This window comes from Sinocyclocheilus anshuiensis, unplaced genomic scaffold (genome assembly GCF_001515605.1).
Source record: "Sinocyclocheilus anshuiensis isolate Anshui unplaced genomic scaffold, SAMN03320099.WGS_v1.1 scaffold457, whole genome shotgun sequence".
Lineage (NCBI taxonomy): Eukaryota > Metazoa > Chordata > Actinopteri > Cypriniformes > Cyprinidae > Sinocyclocheilus > Sinocyclocheilus anshuiensis.
The window spans coordinates 795,685-804,262 of NW_015537939.1; the positions used below are offsets into that span (position 1 = coordinate 795,685).

The window sequence follows — 8,578 nt, forward strand, 5'->3', positions numbered from 1 at the left end:
TGAATTATAATGCCAAATGGCAAAAAAGAATGGTCAAATATCAAATGTGTGCACTATGTTTTGAGTTTTCAATGGCTGTGTCTACTACCCTATAAACCAATGACATCTCAGGCTGAGTTTACATTTGAAACTACAGTACATTCTAAAACTGATTTCGGACAGGCTTCTGGTGCAGCATAATTGTCTAGGCTACGTACGCTGCTGCAGAACAAGTATGGACTTGCTACTGCCAATAGATACACAGACATGCTGCTGTGAGCATGTAAGATATGCTGCATGAATAGGCATACACAAATCTACAGATAGCAGATCTAGACTGGTGGTGCTGGGGGAGGTGGAGGGTTTTGGATGAACTTTAATAGCAGCCAGCTTTCAGCAAACACTGAACCAGTCTATTTAAATGTTGAGCAAGCAAGTTCACTGGCTGCAGAATCAGCACAGGCCAATCAGCTTGTGCCATGTAATAAATTGTGATTGCTAGCAGATTGCAGGTAAAGGGCCTATTAGCCTGCACCATCCAGAGTTTCCCAGCTAATTGACCCTTCACTAAGAGCTTGATTGACAGGTGATCTGACCAGTCATAATGCCAAATCCACCATTTTGTCTGACAAACTAATCAGACCGGAGAGTAGATTAACTTCTTTGGACTTAAACTTGAAAAATGGTGTGCATTGACATCTTTCCGCAGTTGAAATAAAATACATTCTGATGTTCATTCATGTTTATTTCATGCTTTAAGTAAATATGAAAGGACGATCGTTTCATGTACCATTTGAACTGAGGCGCTACAGTGATCTGTCACTACACATTAAAGAGCCACAAAACGGTATTTATTGTTTGAATTTCTTAAAAAATTACCAAATTTGACACCTGAGACCTTGTTTCATACCAGAAGTAACCAGCTCTGTCTTGTCTGTCGGCGCATTGTCAGTTTCCTCTCTGCTCCGCGATGTATTTTTCACTGCGTGAGAATATGGCATGTAGTGTGAGAGCGGCATGGCTTGTCGGACATAGCAACAGTAACTAAGGAGGGCAGGTTTTTTCGAAGGGCCAATTGCCAGTCGTAACTTTCAGATGCCTGTTTTTTTCCTTTATCTCAACATCCATGGATTTGCATGTCATTTTGGAACTTGGCATTAATCACCATCGCATGACATATAAGATGACAAAATCTGAACTAGATTTTTAATATGCTGAAAGTATTAAATATACTTCCCAGAAGAAAGTTAAAGGTGGAACATGGAACATGAGGGCGAGTGAACAATGGCATAGAGTAACTTTCATTTTTAGGTAAACTATTCCTTTAACATTCACACAAACAAACATGCATTTACAGACATACATAGTCTTGAATATGGATGTGGAATATTGTTTGTGTAATCTCAAAGGCTTTTCTTTGTTTCTAAATTTTGTTATGTTTTAGAGCATCTGACAGTCTGTGTTCTGCTTGTCTGAGTGTTGAGCTCAGGAGACTGTCTTTCCGTAAAGGTGCTAGAATCTGTGCATGCTGATGTGAGTACAAAGTGGAAAAGGGAAAGAAGTTTGCATAGTTTAATTGTACACAGTTAAACATGCAAAAGTACTTTTATGATAAGCAGGAATTCCACAGTAATGGAAAACCCTACTGCGGCCATCTGTTTTTACCACAGGTCAGTCATTATAGAGACATCACGTTCAGAATAAACGCTGGCATAGACAGTCTCAGTAACACTTTCAGGGAGCGTAGTATAAACCCTGCTGATTGACAGAAAAGACAGACTGCTGTAGTTTCACCTGCTCCCCTTCTCCTTACAATTTACAAATGTGTGCAGAGCGTCAGGCTGCCAGAACATGGTGTGGGGCTGCATATGCCACCCTGTTCCCACACCGCTCCCCCTCCCGCCACAGACTGAGACGAGAATTATGCTAAGCTGAACTCAGACTGTATGCTGCCAACCTGTTCCTGTCATATGCGGAGGGCTGCTGGTTATGCTGATACCCTCTCTCTTTCTCTCACTTTCACCCACCCACTTTTTAACACATGAGCTCTGTTCCAAAACCCAGTGAGCTGCATCATCTACTTCATTCTAGCATCCTAACCATGATAGAACCTCTCAAATGAACAATTGGAATGCTAATATTAAGTAAACATTTTTCCTTTTTAATCACACTCAGCGTTTTTTTCATTGAAATTTAACTTTATTTGCAGGACTGAACAGTAAGGGTGTTTTCTGCTTGCTAGGATTAAGCAACTTGATGTTGTTTTCAACAGAAAATTCTATGAATAATAAAATATAAAATCAAATAAAAATTTACACTTTAACTATATTTTAAACCATTACATATATATATATTTTTTTTAAATGTTAGATTTTCCTTACAAAGAAATTTTGAAATATGTCTGTAAATTACAGTTGTAATGATACAACTCCAGAAGAACAATAGATGCATAAACACTTTTTGATGCTACCAAGGCTGTCACAAATATTACATTTATGACAAAGGCTCATATATGTCAGACAATTTATTTTAATCATTTTTTGCCCATATGATTTTTAAAATGTTTTTTAAATGTTAAAGAAAATTTTAAATATTTCTGTAAATTATACAGTTATTGTATATGTGCTACCAAAACGGTCATAAATCTTGCAATTTTGACAAATCTTCATTTATGTCAGGCAGTTTAATAATTATACCTAGCAGACAAGCTAAATAAATAAATGATGTTGATGAGCAGTTTTTGCAACCAAATATTACTTAAGAAAAAGGTTTTGGCAGAGTACCTCCCTCCTTTCTCTACACTCCTGCTGTGCAGAGTGTTCTTGCTAAGTGCAATAAACCTTTTTCACAAGGCAACTTTTGCACAGCCTTTATATGTGAGTGTCTTATTAGCATGGGCTTGAGAGCCACATAACCTCTCAAACTGCACTGGTGGCCCTTCAGACATTCCACGGGGTCTTTCAAAACAACTTTTGTTCCCGGAATACTGTAAAAACACGTCTCTGAGAGACCATAGCCAACTTCATCATATTATTGCCAATTTGTAACTACTGGAGCTTGTAGTTAAACCATTCCTTTTAGCCCAGGGGCTTCAATCCTATTTCACAGAGACTGACTCGTTTATAAAGTAGCTCAGTGCACATCTTAATCCCTCTGCATTGACAAGCAAAGACCTATAATTGGTGACAAATAGAGAGTAAATCAATATATATATTGTTCATCATAAGTCTTAGATCTTTCCCAGAAGTCACCCGCATGAGTGCCATTTCTCAACGCTGAGCCAGAAGCAAGTTTGACGTTTTCCTCCATCTTATACATGGATAGAAAATATCTTGTAGGGTGCTTTGTTTTTTATATTAATACCAAACTTTTTTTAATTTATTTGTCACTGCAAACCAGTTAATGTATAGAAAATGCACAAAGTCTGAAATCATCCTCTCTCTTACTGTAGTAAGTCAGAGAAACTGTTGTTCTGAATACTTTTTTAAGGATAAACTCTATGGAAGACATTGTGTGTGATGTTGCTTTTTGAGATGCTATTTATGGTTGGAATCCAAGATGGATCGCATCATGAAATAAGAATAATGGCAGCACTCCATTTTTTAGATTGCATGTCAGAGTAGCTGAATTGTGACTCGTTGGATTGATGTCTTTATGGTGCTGTGATGGAACAGCACAATGGAATAATGGGATTGTCTATAGTGGATTATACGCATAAATTATTTTTCATATCCCAAATGTTCATCCAATGCAGCAAAACCGTGACGCTGTGTTTTAGATTTTTATTCTATGATTCAAATCCCACCTAAACACAACCAATTGAAAAGCATTTTCTCTATTCATAGTTTTCAGTCACGTGACTACCGCGGAGCCTGGAGGGCAAAACATCCATAGAACTGCAGTCCAGTTTTACATTTGTTTCAATCCACGAATATTTAATAATTTCTAAAAAAAAAAACAAAGATATGTGAGCAAACGCAAGATATAGGCACTTGCGATCCATATTCAGCACCTGCAGCAATATTTCAATCACTAAACTAAACGACCAATCATGGAACATTTCACTGAACTCAAATTAGAGTGCTGAAAACATGATGGAGAAGATCGTTTTAAATGTAATTGAATTTCCAGAGTTGTATGATTCATCAAAAATCTCATACAGAGGTATAAATAAAAAATTCAGAGCTTTTGCTGGGTAAAAATAAAAATACGTCCAAAATGTCATAGTTTACTGTGTCTAACATGAATATTATAACAAATAACACAAACACAAACACAAAATTTCCGTTGCGGTTTATTTAGGCTAGTTCTTAGTAAATACAAATATGACATTGTTGACAGTAAATATGGCAACGTCTGCCTCGAGACCAAGACGCGAGCAATGCCTCGACTGCACAGAATGCAGAGAAAGCGGCAGCCGCTTGCCGCGTCCCGTGTAAACCGGCCCTAAAACGCTTAACGTAAATTTAGTGCGTATCGTTCATATTCTGGACTGAATCTGTTCGCCTGTATATAATATGTATCATCAATGATGTTTACACTGAATTTGGTCTATTAATATCACTGTTTTAGTACATTAGTACTTAGTACAAACCTGGTACAAATGAATGGCAGTCAGTGGAGAAAAGGCTCGTTCTGCCCTCCAGGTGGGCATTCCTTTACGGGAGTGACGTCACCTGAAAACTATCAATTGAGCATCACATTGAAGCTCAATAAATGACAGACAGGCAGAGAGCCAGAGGTTAGTGTAAGTTCCTCAACCTAAGGAGCTCCACTGGTATATTATCCTCACCCATAATGAGCTCGGGCCCAAACAAGCCAGCGGGGGCGGCAGTCCTCATTTCATGCCTGTTAGTTTTATTACGCTCTCGCTGTGCTAGAGATTAATCGGTTTCTGCTTAATTACCACTGCTGTGTTATGCTTGTTTGGGGATTCTGGTCAGATCCCCTGTGGTGGAGCAACACTACCTGTTGGAGAGATGTTGCTGTTGTTGGAGAGAAATTTATTTATTAATTTATTTATTTATCGTAAAATCAATTTAAATGATCTTTTATGTTTTTATTTTATTTTTTTTTATATTTGTTTCTTTTTCTTTTTTGGATAATGTGAATGCAATGGAACACCTTTTTTATTCAGAAGATATAGGAATAACCCACGTCCGACTTTTAATGGAGCTCAGCGTTAAATAGGCAGAAACTAGATTGGTTTTCCTTCAATCACTGCTCCTGAAAATTGGATTTTGCAACAAAACAACCCTTTTGAAAGGTCTTAGGTCTAATTTCTGAAATAATTATGAGGCACCTCTTTGTGGTGATTTTGAATTATTCTTATCTTAATGTTGTTCTACCTACAGCATCTTTAATTATTGTATCTACCTTCTGGTTAAGCATTTGTAATGTTGACTCTATAAAACAGTCAACTCCCACCGAGGTCGTAATAAGGTGTTGTTTTATTGATGTATAAGAGCATGCTGCCCAAGATGAGACATTATGTGTTCTGTAGGCCTGTGAGACCATGTGTTAATTGTTATGTTACACTAAAATGCCAGTCACCAGTTGTCATGCTATTCCAGTAGCCAGTGTGTGTGAGTGTTTCAGTGTAATCAGTGTTTTTGGTCTTGTTACTGCAGGCTGAGTCACCAAGCCCCTGTGCACCTTGACCCTGTCAGCCGGCCGTCCTGGGCTGTCAGACCCATCTCTGAGCTCATTAAACATCTTTTAAAATAGCCTGTTGGGAGCAGGATGGAGTACAGTCATATTTGGAGGCATGCAGGCGTTTTCCCTTCTTTCTCCTTCTCGTTTTTGGATATAACTTATTGCAGTGAAAAAATATGCACAGATGGAAATGCATGTGTCTTTTTTTACTCTGCAGTCCAGTTTAACTAGGAGTTATTGTACTAAAATAATGCTAAGTTAAGCCACATAAGCCGGTTGCTTTCATTATAACTAATAATGGCATACTTGCCCAAAAAGGTGCAGCAGCAATAATTATTGAATGACGATCAAATGATGGAGAAAAACGTTATGTCTATCCAGACCCTCAGTGCAGTCTGGACACTTCCAGCATTTTAAAAAGCTGATTCAGGTATATAGGTCACAATATTAGACCAATGCTGTACAGTTCCAGTAATGTATACCACATATTTAATTTAGTGAATCAGGTGCTAAATCAAATAAATGATGCAATTAATTCTTAAATTTTGAATTCACCCCACAGTCCACTATCTTGGAATGAGAGTAAGAGAAAGAAAAAGATATATGGTCTTCATGATAGCAGAATAGATTAGCTTATAATATAGTTTGTGTCCATCTAAGGACTTATAGAATAAATATTATACTTTACTTACTTTATCTGACACTTTATTCAGTTAACTGTGCATAATGCTGAATAAAGTGTTATGGTAATCAGAGTTTATAGATCAAGTAGATGTATGTTTGCACACTGTTTTAAGGAAGTGTTACAAAAGCCTTTAAGGATGGAGTATTAAAGAAGATAAATTAGATAAAGTACACTCTAAAAAATGCTGGGTTGTTTCAACCCAACTTTGGGTCAAATATGGACTAACCCAACCGTTGGGTTAAAAATGTAATGTAAAAATTTAACCCAACGGTTGGGTTAGTCCATATTTGACCCAAAGTTGGGTTGAAACAACCAAGCATTTTTTAGAGTGTACAGTGTTACATTGAAACAGATTAAGGGGAATATGATTAATATGCTTTTTGTTTTTGCTCCCTTTTTGTACTGTAGTTGCTTGAAAAAAGTCTCACACCTCTAATATATTATACCTAATCTTTGTCTTATTTTTGACCATGTTGTTGATTATTTTTTCTTGGATTTAATGGTCAAGTTTTTTGAGACTGTTGAAAGGAAAGCAAGCAGCTTTTGCATTGTGATGAAGTAATCCAAGAAATCCAAGATGGCGGCGCGGTCGGACACAGCGGCTACTCCGGGTCCCAAAAACGGTGTTTTTATGTCTGTTAGTCTCGTTTCCTCGTCTTCAAACAGTCTCATCTTATCGCAAAATCAACAGATAAACACTCGGAAACACATCTATGATCGACAGAGCCTTCTGGAAATCGGCAGTGAGTACAAACAACAGCTTTCGCCGGTGACTACTGAGAAGCTACGAGGCCTCTGTCTGCTGCTGAAGCCGAACCCCGAGACCGCGGCCTCGCCTGCTGATGCTACCCGCACAACACGGCGACGCCGGCGATGTGAGAGGGGACAGAAGCGCGGCAAGCGTGGAGGCACACGAGCTAGGCTAAGCAGAATGACAATAAAGCTCAACTTGACTTGACTTGAAGTAAATCTACAATTTCACAGACCTGCTTGGTATCTCAGATATGCTTCATCTAGCAGAAATTATTGACTGCTATTTGCAAAAGTCCCTTGGCTGGAGTTTACATAAAACTTTAAAATCCAGTGATGTCTCTTTCACAACTTTTTCACAACCCTGAGGGTTTGCTATTTCTCTGCAAAACTTCATTTCATCACTTAATTTTAACCAGACGATACATCAGTCAAGGGCAGATGATTTTGTTTTGCCATGTGGTCTTCTATTAAGGACCAATTGCAGAGGTTCGAGACAACTAACTAAGCATAAGAGTAATGCACAACTTGTCAGCAGTAGTGTCAAAAGTACCGATGTCAGTACGAGTCGGTACTTAAATTTTAAAAATGTGATGATACCAGCATTTCCCACTAGCATTTTGAGCGCATTCTTAAACACCACTACTCAACAGGTATGTCTATGATTGGCTACAATGATCATCGCTTCAAAAACATATTGTAAATATGCATCTTTCATCTATCAGCGGCTCCATCTACGAGCAGATATATTAGGGATCTGCTGATAGACGCGGCTTTCAAATGCTCCCAAGTGTAAGCGCTCTGTGAAGAGCGTGAAGCAATGATCATTGTAGCCAATCACAGACATATCTGTTGAGTGCGTGAACACAATCAGAGATGTTTAAGAATCTGCTCAACAGTGCTTAAAATGCTAGTGGAAAATGCTGGTATCATCACATTTTTTAGTGAACAACTTTGTGGAGCTCAAATCTTCACCAAGCTGGACCTGCAACACGCATACAACCTCATGAGGGAGATGAGTGGAGGACAAGACTGCCTTTTATACACCATCAGGCTTCTATGAATATCAGGTGATGCCGTATGGATTGTCCATTTCACCCAGTGTATTTCAAGGATTCATGAATGAGGTGTTCTAGGAGTTCCTCCATCATTTCGTCATTGCCTAAATCTCTGCATCTCGACGATCGCCATCGTCTCTTCTCTCACAGGGTCTGGTGTTGATTACGTACCTCTTCCTGCACCAGAGTTCGCTGATGAGGAACGTATCTATAGAGTGAACATCATTCTGGACTCGCAACGACGGGGCGGCTATCTTGAATACCTCAAGGACTGGGAGGGACATGGCCCTGAAGAGATTGTAGGTCGCTCGTGACGACACCCTAGATCCATCTCTACTTACCGAGTTTCACACGAATCATCCGAATCGTCGAGCTCCAGAGGAAGAGGTCGTCCTCCTTCGTCGTGTCGTGCGACCTTAGAGAGCTGCCCGTGGGGGGGGGGGGAGAGGTC

The 8,578-nt window shown here is 38.9% G+C and overlaps 1 protein-coding gene across 1 annotated transcript in view; it reads left to right on the plus strand.

Annotated features, from left to right (window-relative positions):
- Positions 1-8,578, plus strand: part of LOC107662559 (probable voltage-dependent N-type calcium channel subunit alpha-1B) — a 65,080-nt gene that overhangs the window by 52,529 nt on the left and 3,973 nt on the right. The window lies entirely within an intron of this gene.